The sequence below is a fragment of the Neopsephotus bourkii genome, unplaced genomic scaffold (genome assembly GCF_033783945.1).
Source record: "Neopsephotus bourkii isolate Nb327-2 ecotype Australia unplaced genomic scaffold, CSIRO-AGI_Nbou_v1 NB_1820, whole genome shotgun sequence".
NCBI classification, from domain to species: Eukaryota; Metazoa; Chordata; class Aves; order Psittaciformes; family Psittacidae; genus Neopsephotus; species Neopsephotus bourkii.
In genome coordinates this window covers 5108485-5124191 of record NW_026902293.1, presented here as the reverse complement: position 1 = coordinate 5124191, position 15707 = coordinate 5108485, and the positions used below count along the sequence as shown (strand labels likewise).

Here is a 15707-nt window from a genome sequence, read left to right as displayed (position 1 = left end):
CACCATGCTGCCTTCCTCTACAGCAACCAGCAAGATGGGATCCCAATCTGCTTTCATGCTGTAAGTCTGCTTACTACAATGCAGTAGCCACACATTTAGTTTCTAGATGCTTGTATACATACACAGAGAATTTTCGTGGGATTTAGAGTAATATATTGCTCTTTTAGAAAAACGTTATTTCTCTCTGAAGCTAAGCCTTTTAAGGAGTTAAAATCATTGTATTTGTTCTTTACTTTTTGTAACACACAGTTTTAGTCTACTTATGGAAAATGATCTTTTTGCTTTATTAAGCCCATAAAAACGGGAAAGTTACAAAATGAACTGGACAATGTTTACACTCAACAACACCTTTTCCTAAGTAGCAGTGAGGGTGACTGCACGGTTAGAGTTCAGATCTGATCATTTATTTAAACTATTACATGACTGAATTTTGTTCTGGTTTGTATTCAGGCAGCTTTCTCAAATATGTTAGCGATATCACATATTGAAATTCCAAAGTGGGTGCAGGGCTCCCTACTTTTGTTCTTCTGCACTGATAGTTTTTAAAATGAAAGCTTTAATCTGTATTATATAGGATCATTAATTTCTGCATTTTACACTTGAGCAATAGCATTCTGATTATCTGCTGCAGTGAAAAATAAGCAGCCCTACTCCTGCAGGACTTAATTGCTTACTGCAGGGCCCATCCCTTCCTAGTTATGGCACGCAATTCGCAAATGGGGTCAAAAACATTATTAAAAACCAAATTACCCACTGGATGGAGAAAACAAACACTCAGTTGTGACCTAGAAGACCTCACTAAAGAGGAGACGAGCCTAGCTGCACACTTTACACAGCTCAACAGAATTTGCTAAGGAGCCCTGTTCTCAGTTAGACAACAAAATAAGTGCCCAAATGAGGTCATCACACAAGATAGCCATGCATGCTATCATTATATAAAATGTGTTTTGGCTAAGGGTTTTATAAAGGGGGGAGGTGACTAATGTAGGAATACACCAATGTGCTTTGGAAAATGAGCCCGCTTGACAAAGTGTGAGGTTTCTAGAAAATCTGGCTTTGGCAGCAAGGACCAGGAACATATCCCTAAAATTGTTCTGCGTGGCCCTCTTGAAAACTAAGCTCTGTATGCCAGATCCTTCTAAAATGTGATTCATCCTTGAAGAAGATTACAAATAGACTTTAAATAAGTTAAATAATACATAGATTGTATCTATCATTCTTTAAAAATAATTCTGGTTGCGTTTAAAAGCAAGCAGTAGGAGTTATGAGGATTTGAGAAATTTTAAAAGTTAATAAAATACATTATTGCTTACAGAAACACATGAAAATGGAACAGCAAACACAACCAAGAATGAGTCGTTTGAAAAAATAATAACCTATTTGTTTAAACATAATGTAGAAGAACATGGCATAATATTTATATGGTTTCCTTAGTTGAATGGATGAAAAAATGGGTCTGAGATAAAATTTTCCACGTCTAAAAGTCTAATGGATGGTAATAGAATTGTAAACTATAAATGAAATATTGATGTATTTATATTAACTGAGATATAGTATTTGCTTGCAATATTTCTACCAATAGTACGCTGATCTAATTTATAAGACAATGGGCTAAGGAATCTATTGTTTTGAAATCACATAAAAGCACTAATAAAACAATAAAATATTTAAAGTGCATACAAGGAAAAGAACTCCATAAACCATACAGTTAACATTAAAAGATCATTCAGTACCATTTGGAATTTGTCTATTTGAATACATTGCATTTAATTAATTGTAAGCACTGGAAATTGCTGAAGCTTAAAAATATTATTCAGTCCAGCATGTAATAGTATAATATTTTTATATGAAATAAAAACATTATAAGTTATAAATAATAAAACTACGGAAAATTATCAGGTTACAACAAACCAGTAGTAAGTTATCAATATGCAAAAATATGAGGGACGCAGACAGCATATAATTATCTAGATATCAAGAGCAATTCCACAGTAAAGTTTGTGCTGTAATTTAAACTTCAAGCAGTATGAAAATAGTTTTAAAAAACTGCATTTGCTGAATTCCATCTGCAAGTCCTGCAGAATGAATCTTCATGGGATAGGATTTTCTTTTCCTTTAATCGTCTACTAAAGTTTTCCTACGATCCTGTGCTGCTGGGTCGCTGGTCTGCTTTCCTGACAAGTCCATCTGGATGGATACCCTCGATCCAACTTCTCACCCACTGAATTGGTATTTCAGCCAGAAGTCACACAGGCATTTTACTATTGAACACAGGAGGGCTTGTCCTCTTTATCCTGGAGGGTTTGGAGCCATGGGCCTCCTTTTTGGTTTTTGATGCTGCATGTCTCTTCCCAAGCTCAGTGTCAGCATCACAGGTAGCAAGGAGCCCCTGAGAGGATGGAGATGGTGAGGGGAAGGATAGGGGTGTGGATGAAAAGCTGGGGGAGAGCTGCAGTGCTCTAGCAATCCAACGGGTGGCACAGGGAGGTTAGAGAAGGGAGAATGTTCCTTAAGACAGATTTTGAATAAAATAGGAATTTGTTCAAGGGCTGGGAAGGACTAGCAGGACTAAGGGTGGAGGGGTAAGGACAGTCTTGCCATATATGTAGACAAGGAGGCCTGGTAGCAGGGACCTGGAGCTGTACTTAGGGGTGGAGAAAGAGAAAACTCCATTTGCTCACTGCATGTGAGCAAAATCAAGGTAAAGATGTGCTCAGAGCTTCCTCTGATCTGTGGATTCAGGTGGCAGCTTGCTCACCCGGAGTTTGGCTCAAAATCACTTGTCTGCCCTGGCCTTCCTGCACAGCCCTGTGTGCAGTGCAGCAAAGCAGGACCAGCTTTAGGGTGAGACCCAGCCCACTGAACTATCTGAGAGGCTTTGCTCTGGCTGGGGAGAGCAGCGACCTCAAAAACCATTCCCACCTTATCCTGCCGTGCATCAGTGGCTTGTGGTGCTCCCTTTGGGGGTGACTGTGGGTCAGTCTGAATCAGGTGTCTGCTGGCAGGAGCATAAGGGCAGAACTCCCACCCCAGCTTTTGCTGACTCCCCTGCCCTGGCATGGACTTTTGATAGCTCCTCAGGTGCTAATGCAAAGCTCCACCTTGACTATCCCCCACATCTCCACCTGCTTCTGCACATGAATCTCTGACATCAGAATGAAAACGCAATAGCCCTGTCAAGTCGTTGAACTGCAAATGAGAAGAAATGTTTCAGAAGTACAAGATGATTACTGCAACAACCTTTGTAACTGACAGTGCGCTCTCTATTTTTGCCTGATGTAATTCATTGCTGCAGGGACAGCCTTTCAAGGAGAAAGCCTCAAGTCCTGCTCTTGATGGTGTTACAACTGTTACTTCCTTAAGTATTTTTTTTTTTTAATATTTAGGCTTGTCAGGTCAGTGTCTGGTTTTGCAGGCCAATATATGATATTCATATTCCTAAGGCCAAAGAAACTGCCAAGCCATGAGATGAAAGAAATGAATCCAGCCTATCACCCATGCCTTGCTACATGCTCCAGGAGGAGTGTTAAATCAAATCACAGCATTTCCTTAACATTTGCACAATGACAGTAGAGTTTTTGTTTCCTCTCTGTCTCAAAACATTCCTGGAACAAAACACACAGAAGTGGTTGCAAAGGTGGGTCCTGCAATAGCAGTGTGAAATGATTGCACAGAGGCCCCAGGTTTTTAACTCTCAGAGGGAAGAGTAGGAGGAGAAAAATACTTTAATTTCTTTTTCATTTCCCTAGAGGGCTTTGGAACTGACCTTGACATGGTGGACCGAAGAATACTTTAACTCCTCTGCGTATTTAGTGGAAGCCAATTGTTGCTCTCCTTTTTCCTCCTTCAGCAGAATGTGGGGTCTCTCAGCTTTGCTCAAGTCTTCCAACTCTCTCACAGATCCTCTTATTGTAATTCCCTGAGATTTCCCCCTCAGCCTCTAGACCAGTTTTGCTCTGTTTCCATTCTCCTTGCTGTGGCTTCTTTAAATACATGGAAGTTTCTCCCTAAATTCCCAAGTTAGGTATTAGTGCCCTTGCCAAGAAAAGCTGGTTTTTATTGGCCAGTTAACTTCATTCCCAATTGAGAATTTTTTCGGTTGTCTTGCTATCTGTGTGTCCTTTCTGCTGTATAATAAATGTTTCAGTATCTGCAGTTTTAAATAGTGTATTGGCTCATTTTTAAAGTATGTGTATATTAGCAGTGGCTCATTTCAGTTACTATCTTGCCAGTGAACCTCTTCAAGAGATACACTGTTTTGCTGGTAGAACTGAAATCATGTCCAGAAAGCTTCCATGTTTGTGATCACACATATCAAGAGCCCACATTTTTGTCAATAATTGCATGGATTTTAATCTTTATAATGAAACACCTGGTCCTATGCACCTGAGGAGATGAGAATCCAAACTTTCACAAACAGTTAAAGAAACCCAAAACATTTTTTGTGACACAGAAATTTAGAAATTACACTGCAAAGCCTCAAAACTTAAACATTTTAAAAGAAGGATCCCAAGGAAGAGGGATGCACATGTATGGAGGGGAGAGGATGCTATTTTTGCAGTTTGTAAAGAAGTGAATTATGGCTTGTGAATACTTGGAATTGGTAGGCTCCTTTCATGTATAAAATACGATGCTGAATGCACATAAATAAAGAGGAGCAAAGCTGTATGGAAACATTGGCTGTTATGATTTTCTTAGTTGTATGCTTTGGGTTTTATTTTACACAGAAATTCTTCCTTTCTCTTTACTTTTTTAGTGGTCAGTGGTGTATGGCCCAATCTGTACTCAGAAATTGGCTTCTTGCTTTACTAATAAGATGCTTTGTGGGTACTTTGTGGGTTGTCTTTTAGTCATTCCATTTCTAGAATGAAAGCTCAGCAAACAGCACTGAGACAGTTGTACCATGAGGTCTGAATACAGCTCCAGGGAGAAATAAGTCATGTTTCATTCACAGACAGTGCTGGGTCAATGGGTTTTGAGGAAACGAGGGTATGGGGACTGCTCTTCTCTCTAGCATGCCTGCTACCACTTTCAATGACAAAACAGACATACCATGCCTTGCACAAATTCCTCACTAAAATAAGGCATCTGCCAGTGGGACTCAGTCAGGTTTGGGTTAAAAACCTGTATAAGCAATGTAACAGGGTCATTTTATTCTGATTTACTTTGAATTTTGCATTGAGTGATTTCTCAGCCTGTGCAATGTCTACTACTTTTGTTTAAATAATGTTAATTAGAAATTATTTCCTTTTAGGTCCATTTTCTTATTATTTTCTTATTATTATCATCCTATGCTGTGATAAGTGATGAACCAAACTTTCAAGACTTGGGGCCAGAGGAGAAGAAGAGGGGAATGAATTCTGCAGGATGACTTTGCTTAATGCTGTGCTTATAATGGATAGTGTTTATGACAAATCAGTTAACTGAGCTGCTTTGAAAGGCTGCAGGAACAATGTCCAGAGACTTAATAGGAATTTGCTTCAGGTTTAGAAGAAAAATTACTCCTTGGAAAAATAAAACTGTTTCATTGTAGGAATTAAGCAACACTGATCTGATTTTAGAAGCCCATTTGGTATTTGCATTAACATCTTCTAAAAACACAGACTTTAATTTTTTTTCTTAAGCTGTAAAGTAAAGCCAGCTGAAGTGAACTTCTAAAGTATATTTGTGAAGTTTCATGGTAGACTCAAAATTAAAAAATAATTTGCTTAACTTGCATAAAAGATAAATTAGGCCTATCCTAGCAATTAAGAGATTTTCTGTTATGAACATAATGTTTAAAATTAAAAGCAGTGTATATTTGAAGTTATTTTTTTCAGAATACTTTCAAATATTTCAGGCCATTAGATAAATATAATATGTGAAATGAGATGATGAACCTTGCAGAGTACTTATTTGTATAATGCCATAGAACGGACCTAAGTAAATTGTCAGTAGATACAGAATGCAAATGGAAAGAAATACTGATAAAGACAAAACCATGCATGTCAACAACACTGTTAAAACCGGTGTACTTAATTAAAAAAGTGAAGTCAATTAAAATCAAAACAACAGTGCAGCTAGTATAAATGCTGGAATAATCATTAGCCCTTGCTGAATAATGGAGGAGTATAGAATTTTTTTTTTTTAAGTGAAACAGCAGGGGTGATACATTACACAAAGCAACAATCTACAACAATATGACAATAGAATTACTTCAGCCCCATTAGGCAGGTGCAGAAGAATAATTAACATGAATTTCTTCAATGGAAATGAAAAAAATCCCAACTTTTGTCTTGTATAAACTGCTATTTTTTTGTCTCCAAAATGATGAGAAAATATGTCAATGAGCAGAGTGATTAAAATGAAACCTTTATGTTTATCCTCTTTGTAAGATTGGTTAATCATGAGATAAAATATGTACACAGTGTATTTTCTTGTAGTCTGGCAATGTTAAAACCGGCTGTGATGGCTCACATCAGCTTTTGGTCTTCTGTTGAGGTATAAGCGTTGATTGCTTGGAATAAAAATAAAATATAAAAGGCAATTTTTTTGAAAAACTTTCAAAAGTTTTGAATTTTTAAACTTTCTGATATGAGATGTATTCAGTCATGCCTTGGGTTCCGTTCAGTATCTGTTTTTCCATTTCAAATGCAAAACAAATCTGTGACCTCCAATTTCAATCTGAACAACTGTTCTCTAAAATGACAAGAGTAAATAGACTTCATAATGTCTTATGAAAGAGCTTATTCTTAAAATCCAGTTCCTTTCCTGAAGTTTTGGAGTTCTATTAAAATAATTCCATTTAGTTTTTTTGAAAAATATTAATTTGGAGACAGACAGCCATGCAGTTTACTGAGGGACATTTGATTTTCTTCTTTTAGAAACAAAGAACTAGGTAAACACTACTGGTTATATTAGAAATATAGATTAAATATATGGATAGAAGATCTCAAGTGATCAAGATAACATATCTTAAGAAGCTGCTGCTCTGCAGCCAGAGAGACTGCAGAAGAATGAATGCTCATTTTATGAGCCGGAGTTGCATGCTCTGATAGCTTTAACTAATTCATTCTACTTTGTGTATGCAATAGCCTGTGAGGAGCTGAAGGGCCCCATGTCTTTCAATTCATCCTGTCTATACCATTACCCACCACTCTCTTTCCTCATGGCCTTTAGGCAGCTGGTGGGCTACCATCCTGTACTGAGGTAGTGTCTACTGGTGTATGCCTAGGCATCTCATATGCCTAGACTGCATATGGCTCACCTAAGTCTATATACTCCTCTCCTCCTCTACTACTTGAGTAGACATATGATCATAACATAATTTTGTGATATTAGTCTGGAGACACTTGCCATTCATGTGAGGCAAGTTGTTAGGACCATGTACTGCTATGATCAAATTTCCACTTACTTTGAAGAAGTAATAAGTAGCTACAACCCTCAGTCAAATGGGATTAATTTCCATTTGAGAGTTGGGAGTCCCACAAGTATTTGAGGATGCTGTATGAGCTGGTTACATAGATAATTTCAGGTTTATTCTTTTGAAAATTAAAAACTTTCCAAATTCCATCATCTTTTGTGCTTTCCTAAAAAAGTCAAAGACTGTGGACCTTTAGAGAGCTGGAACACTTATTTTGAAAAGAAGTCATGCTTTGGGATGAACATAATTTTTAGAAATGGGATCTCAACATGGTAGTTACCAAAATACAAGCAGATGGTTGGTACTTTGTCCTCATTTGTGCATTTCTCCCGCTGCTATTTGAATCAGGAGGTCTTTAAACCACTGATTTCTGGAACTGAGAATGCTAATTTTTTAGCTGTCTTGCACTTAATGCTCGTTCCCTGCATAGCAATGTTGATAGATCTTTGTTCTATCCTTGTGCGTCTTATGGTAGGCACATATAGAGTGTTCTCTTTGCTACAGTGACTTCTAATGTTCTGAGACACTGCTGATGGCATCTCATTATCCCATTTAAATTTTGATGCCCTTACAGATACATCATAGTTTTCATCCTGTAACTTCAAGTTATAAAAGCTATGTTGACAGCCTGGCAGAAACTATGGAGAAACCACAGACAAAGAATGGACTGGTTCAGCTGCAGTGACTGACATGGAAATATTAGCGTGGACAAGTATCTCTTAAAGCAGGTGGTGCAGAGATAAAACTCCCAGGACAGTTTCCAAAGCTACAAAAAGTGCTCCCTCAAAGAATTTATAGTACTGGAAGTTCTGCTACTGCTCCACAGGACTACCCCCAGAAACACTAAAAGCTGTCATTCCAGAGAAGATGAAAGAGCAAGAAGGGCTAGCATCCCTTTCCCGCACAAACTCCAAAGCAACCCACAAGGGGTAGAAGCTGCAAAAGCATGAAGATGCCCAAATGTAGCAGAGATGGAGAAAGAGAGAGAGACACATGACTGACAGCCATTTGTACTGCGCTAAAAACACAGTGGTCTATGAAAGCATCATGCACATTTTGCTCAAGGTAATAAATGGCTGTTCTTTTTTTGCATCTAGACTTCTTAGTGTGTCTAAGCCCTCTTGTTTTCTACCACTGATCCATCTTCAAAATGGGATTCATGCACCTAGAAATCTATTTTATGTGGACTGTTTTTCTAGAATGAAAACTTCGAAAACTTTTATTCCACATCCTCTCACAAAACCATTTAACCGTTTTTTTCTGGCCTTTTTTTAGGCTGCTGTATGACCCTTCCAGCTAACTGCCACCAGAGAGTTCAGATGTGCCCTGTTCTTCAAGAGCTACAGGTCTCAAAATTTTCAAGCTGATGGCGGTATGAAACCTGCAACGAATAAACATTCAAACATGCTTATTAAAATAACTGATACAGAATGGAAATGATCTATGCAAAAACATTTTTTGCACAGATTGAGAAATGCCTTGGGTTCCTAACCACCTTTGCTTTTCTGGGTTGTATGCATGACTATAGGGTATTTGGCAAGTTTCTACCTCAGCATCATTAACCTCTTGGGTTTGAGCCATTACTGTCACAGCTGATTTCTTTTGCAGCACACTGCTTGCAGTCAATAACTCAAAGCAATAGCAGACATCTGCCTGGGCACAAGCATTAGGCAGTAACACTTACTACTAAAGAACACAGGATTTGTTCTGGGGGTCTTTACAGAGGGAACTTAAGGGGAAAAACATCTACAAGCTCAGCCAAGAGTAGGGAGATGTTGTGAGGTGGTTGCCGTGGTGATTAGACTCACTACAATAACCACTTCTTATGTGTCTCGGCTGCTCCATCCTGTGCAGATACCCAGCAGCCAGGAATATGGTCTGCCTGGAGAAATCTCTGGGTCATGAAAAGTGAAAGGAGTACAGAAAAGGTCATCTCTAGAGGAGAGGAGAAATGGCAGCTAAAAATAAAAAGAGTAATAGAGATATGAAGAAAAAAAACAACTGCAGGAGCTGACACAAAAGTAGGCAATGCTCAAGAAAGCTGCTTTGTTCAAAGATCCTGCTCTGCACCTCAGTTATACCCTTGTCATGCCATGTAACCTGCTGAAAAGGGCTCAGTCTGGCAGCGTCATTACACTATTCCAGATTCCTGCTACAGACTCCTCCCTTTCTGCACCCCAGCCCAGTGAGAACTCACCTTCATTTTCTCAGGTAGAAATACCTTCTTGCAGCTTTCTGTCCCTTGACTCATTGACTTATTATTGGAATATGATGCATACTCATTTGTTAGCAGACCTGAGCATATGGGTATGGGTGCACTTTCTAGAGCTCAGGTACTGTACTTTTCCTAGGGTTCAGATATCATATTTTTTCCTTTCAGTTTCAGGAGGAATACATTATTTTGTTGGTGATGACAAAAACAGTCTACCCTGCCTTGTGCTCAGTGATGACTGCAGAGTCAGTTCATGGGCAGTTACATGTTTCAGACTGAGATCCACAAAAAGCAGCCCATGAGAAGAGTTTTCTTAACCCAACTTCTGAAATCCTGCCTCTTCAAAAACTTACATGCCTGCTTCAGCATTCTGGAGAGATTTTCAGCTGAAAAAAGGCACAATGGACCAAGACCACTTTTATTTACAGCCACTTCTGAAAGCAAAAGTGGTAGTGTGTTTTGTTCTTGGAGTCCATCTTTCCCTTCCATTCTAGAACATATTCCTGGACAATAAAGAGAATTAGCCAGCACTCCTGTTTGTTTCCAATCCTTTTTGCTTGCATTATCTATTCAATCTCTGAAAATTTATAAGAACAGAGTAAGTGGCCCATAATACTATAGCCTAAGGAAACGAAGCTGATGGAGAAGACTTTTTTATAAGCAAACCAGCTGAAAGCATTGTTATTTGAAAAAATATTCATAGAAAGGAAGAAGCATTTACTTTTAATGGGAATAAATATTCAGTAGATTATTCACTCTGTGAGCAATGAAAACTGAACACTAAGTCAAGATGCATTTTGCCTTATGACCAGTTTTACATAGAATATATGAACCTTTGGGTACATCCCTCTATTTCAGAGACTCCACTGAACTGGCTGTCTTGATCACTAGATTAGAAAGTAATACTTGTTGGCTTACTTATCATCTTTATTTATAGCTTTCTAAGGATAAAAATTATGAAAGTACCTCTCCCATGATCCTGTTATAAGGGTGCAGTTTCTGAGGTGGATGGGTTTGATTCCTATTTAATAAAGAAGGGAATCAAATCATGGATACACATCTAATTTCCAGCCTTTGTTAGATGAACCCCCTGAGATTAGTTTGATTATTGTGATGTGTAAGAATCAGCACCTGAGTGGGAGATAATACTTCTCTGTGGAAGTTTCTTTTGGGAAGTCTCCGTATGGAGCCAGAATGAAAAATGAAGGCTCCGTATAAATCAAATAGGCACACATTATGTCTACTCCAGGGTTAATGTTCCTGTGATAAATATTTGGACACAACTGCTATTTATCAGACAATGTTAGACTGACATACAAAGTCTATATTTGTATCATCAAAAATAAATTCTAACTTGTACTAAAGGTACTCATAGCAGGGGTAGCCATTTTTTTGCCTTCATCATGTGAATGATCACGTGGCATTATTTCTTTTGATAACCTGACATGAACATCATACTTTGGAGATGAACTACATTCATGTTATCTCTGAACACCATGTTCTTCCTTCCCCACGTCTCACCTACAGTTTAGTTGGAGAATAATAAAAAAGGCTTCTTAAAACTGGTACAGAGTGAATAATCTCTTGAATATTTATTCCCATTAAAAATAGATGCTTCTTCCTTTCTATGAATATTTTTCAAATAGCAATGCTTTCAGCTGGTTTGCTTATAAAAAAGGCTGCAAACATTACTAAGGGAATTGGCAGCTTTTATTCACAAGAGAGTTTTCCCTGGAAGGGAAGTGTTTGGTGAATCCTCTTTCTTGCTTACCTCCAGCAGTTATCACTGCATATAAAGAGGTTGGATGAGCCCTGAAGGTAGTGGAAATATTTTTTTGTATGTGAGCATTTTAGAAATGCCAAGTCAGTGTGACTAATGGGTAGGACAGAAAGCAAAGCCGGTGATCTAAGATGAATAGAAGCATTAAAGGAAAAACAGGAATGCAAATCTCACATTGTTAAAAAAACAGGCTTTATGTCTGCTCCAGAATTTTGTTTCAGCAGCGCTTATAGCTCATTGGCTTTTTGACTGTGTAGAACAATTGTAAAATCTGCAAAAACTCAGAGAGATAGAGCCTGTAGAAGCAGCTGTTTGTATTTAAAGTTGCTTGATGGAAGCTGCTAAGCAATACTGAAAATGCTGGCAGGAATCCCATAGTTCAGAGGGAATTTCCATGTGCTGACTCAGACGTGAATTTTAGCTCATTGGAGTAGTACAGCTGATCCTACTGAGGTTATGAAATCTGGAAGCAAGGCTGAATTCAAGGTGAACTACTGCAGTTCTTACCAGCACAGACAGAAGACACAAAAAGGAAGAATGATGAATGTAAATAGAGTATAGTTCACTATCATCTAGAGTGCCGCTCTGAAGAAAAATTACAAAGACATTCAGCTGAACAGTAAGTCAAGTGACAACATCTGGGTATAGGGATAACAGAATTCTTGCCCTCCCAAATTAATAAGACAGATAGATTAACAGGTATTTAGCCCCAGAGATCCAACTATGATCAAAACATGTTGCTGCTAGAAATACCTTAAATAGAGAAGGCAGGAGTGATGGCCTAAAGGCTGCCATTTCCTGAACTGTGCTACTTTTTTATGCTCTACCTTTAGCAAAACAAACTTACATACTTACATTTCAGTATGGATGTTAAATCTCCTAATAAGCTTTTCTGATACTTTAGGGTACAAGTCCAAAATTACTAATGCAAAATCAATTTTCTAACAATACCAGTGAAAATGGAAATTCTAGATTCAGTGTAGATGCAGAAGATGATTTTTCTGAAAAAGAAGGAAATGCAGAACCTAACCCAGCCCCTGTGAGAGCAATTTAATCGAGCTGCAGGGCAGTAACAGGAAGAAGCTCTTCTTTAACTACTGCTTATGTATTCCTATGGGAAACTTGCAGACAAATTCTCACAATCTTGCTTTTTCTATTTCCTTTTTCATTGTCAGGAAAGTTTCTGAAGAGCTGCTTGCTGGTTATATTTTTATTATTCAGTAATACTTTAAAACATTTTGACATCTTTATTTGTATGGGAAGCATCACCCATTTCCTTCCAAAATCTTTGAAAACTTATCATCAACCACACCATCTACTTTTTCTGGTTGGTACTGTTTGTGTCTCAAGCTAATAAAACAATTCAGAAAAACTAATTTGATAAGATATGTCCCTGTGCACTGTGGCTCATGAAACGCATCATGGGTTTCTGAAATTTCTTGTTGATTCAGAAGTTTTGTGGGAAAAAAACCAGCAAAACAATGAAAAAACCCCACACAGGGTTCTTCGTCTTTCAATCATTTCTCGGCAATCTTTTGCAAGCACTGTGTTTCAGCGTCAAACCTGTGATTGGATGTAAACCAAGAAGATTGCTGAGCGTGATTAGAACCTCTTCCCAGAGCTAACACTTGAAATTACAAATTGGAAATATTTGTGGCTGTATAGAAGCTTGGCTAATTATTTTATTTTTCCTTTTCCTGGTATTAAAAATTTCAAATAAGACTGAAAATTTTAATAAACAGCTGATTACAGACATGTTGTGATAAAATGATCTTGCTATCACAGGCAAGATTTTCAGAAGCAAAGTAAAGTTTTCATCCATTGAGGTCAATGACAAAATCCTGGGTGGACTCAGTGGGAGTGGGATTTGAAGTGCTGCCAAGTACTTTCCAGAATCAATGAATTTTTTTAGAAAGAGGAAGAAAGATTTAACAAAGAAGTGGCAGCTTTCAAAAACTCTTAGGCAAGTGCATTGTGTGCTATTTTGCACACTGAAAAAGGCAAATACCTATTTTCTTTTCTGAAATTACACTTACCTTACACATAATAATAGCATGTTTAAAATCAAAACAGAACTGCATTGAAATATGTAGGGTTTTTTTCCATTTGCTTATTTCAACTTCCATGCCCTTTAACTTCAATGTCACTTTCTTTCCATTGAGCTACTTGAATTTTATTAAGGTTTCTTTTTACTTGGTGCTAAAATATTTGTGTTGGCATAATTAGATTTTATGGTCGTGAAATAACACTTATTCAGCTGAATATTCAGCATTTATTCACTGCATGTCCTATTTCATCAACAAATTCTAATCTACAGCTCTTCCTCTCTAAAGACAGAAAGCAGAATTCATGAAATTTGCAGTAAATTTTCTGTGAATGAAATCAACTGAAAACAGTGTGGATTTTGACAGCAACTGTATTGCTAAAGGGAAAGGAAATTTCTGCCCAATTTTGGGTGGCAGATTTGGGGGATTTTGCTTAGAAGCAGGAATTTTTATTTATTTTTTTATTTTTTAGTTAAAATTCACATCACCCTTTCTTCCTAGAAAAAGATACACTGCATTATTTTCACACAAGGCTAGGGTTAGGTACCAGCCGATTCATGCTCTTTCTAGCAAATACTGAAATGACATCAGGCTTGTGTTTCAGACAGTGCTCTGAGGGATTAGCAGTTCTGTGTGGACATGGCACAGGCTTAAGCCATGAGGAGCCTCCACAACAGGAGCGGAAGGCCATAAACTATTTCTGCAAAATACTTTTAAGGATTCCTCCAGTATGAAGCAGTTGCTTACTCATGAGTCACCTTGTCATGTGGTGTAGGCGATCTACCGCAACAAGCTAACTTGTACCCAGCCTCTTTCTTAGTTCTCTCACTTCCTTTCAATCTGCCTAACAGCTTCCAAGAGCTAGACATGTCCCTGTACATGTGAGGAGGCGAAAGGTACAGTTCATTATCAAGTGGGTGGGTATTTGTGGGTTTTGAGAGATGGAGACAATACTTGCACAGATGCAAGCACAGGAAGAGTTCAGTCTTCAGCAGGAAATTTAAGTTCTTCTGTAGGTTTATTCACATTAACAGGGGACTTCGTGATTTTTAGCTCAGAGAGTTCTCTCTCTAAAGGTCTGTAAAAAGAAGAAATAGAAACTAATACAGAATAAGCTTTTGGTTTAAAGGAGTACATTTCTCAGTGTAAAAACTCACTTTGTTCCTCTAAGATAAGCAAAAACTTACAATTAATTGGGAAGGGAAAAAATATTGCAGCCGGCATAGCTCAACTTAGTTGTGAGACAGTGGTAGGGTACAACTACAGAGTATATTTTCAGGCAGATTTGATCTCACCGTGCTCATTCCCTGAGCCAACTGAAAACCCAAAGCTCTGTATTGGCAGACGTGTGGCTGTAGTTCTCACAACACTCATTCTAAACTAATAAGTCTGGCAGAGGGAGAGAGTATATTAGCTCATTCTTAGTTACAGCAGCTACCCAGAAGGCATTACAACACACTTGAGAGATATCTCATACAAACTACTGATATGCCCACACCGCACAGAAGTGACTGCAGTATGCTGTAGGGACAGCTGAGGCACCAGGAGCTGTGACAGCTCAAAGTGAGGTATTATACCTTACATCCCAGACAGACTATTACTGAGTTAAAGCTGGTTTAGCTGTAACTCCTGTGGTTGAACCTGTGAAAAGAATCCGGTTTCTTCCAAGCAAAACCCTAATAATCTCAGGGCAGCATGCATGATTTCTATTCTTGGGCTCAACAAGTTCTATTTTAGCCTCAGGTACCTCTGAATGTTTCCTGGATATAGAGTTCATGTGATATAACTTCTAAAAAGTGCCTTGCTTACAATCTGCCAGGTCAGGAAAAAAAGCAAACAAAAAACTATACAAGTGAGATGAATTAGGATAAAGTATAACACATTGGCAGAGGAAATAAATTGTCACCTTGTTGTCCCTATTATTAAAGAAGACCACACATTTCAGAAGCTGATAATTATAATCTTCTTTTTTTTTTTTTTTTTTTTTGTCTGGAGCTGTCAGATGAATTCAGGGCTGAGCTCGGGATTCCTGATTCAGAAGCAGGGTCACCAGTGAGGCACTTTGTTTACTCCTTGTAGAGATATAGGCTGTGGATGCTCCAGCAGAGGAGCATGTCTGCTGTGAGCTTGCTGTGTGCCTGTGCAGCCAACAAGCCCAACAGCTTCCTCGGCTATATCAACAGCAGCATTCAGTACATCAAGGGGAATGGTCGTTCCCCTTTTCTCAACACTCCTTAGATTACACCTACTGTACTGTATCAAATTTTG

At 38.2% G+C, this 15707-nt stretch overlaps 1 long non-coding RNA gene across 1 annotated transcript in view; it reads left to right on the top strand.

The window, feature by feature from the left end:
* Positions 1-15707, top strand: part of LOC133206793 (uncharacterized) — a 65923-nt gene that overhangs the window by 19227 nt on the left and 30989 nt on the right. The gene's annotated exons all lie outside the window — the stretch shown is intronic.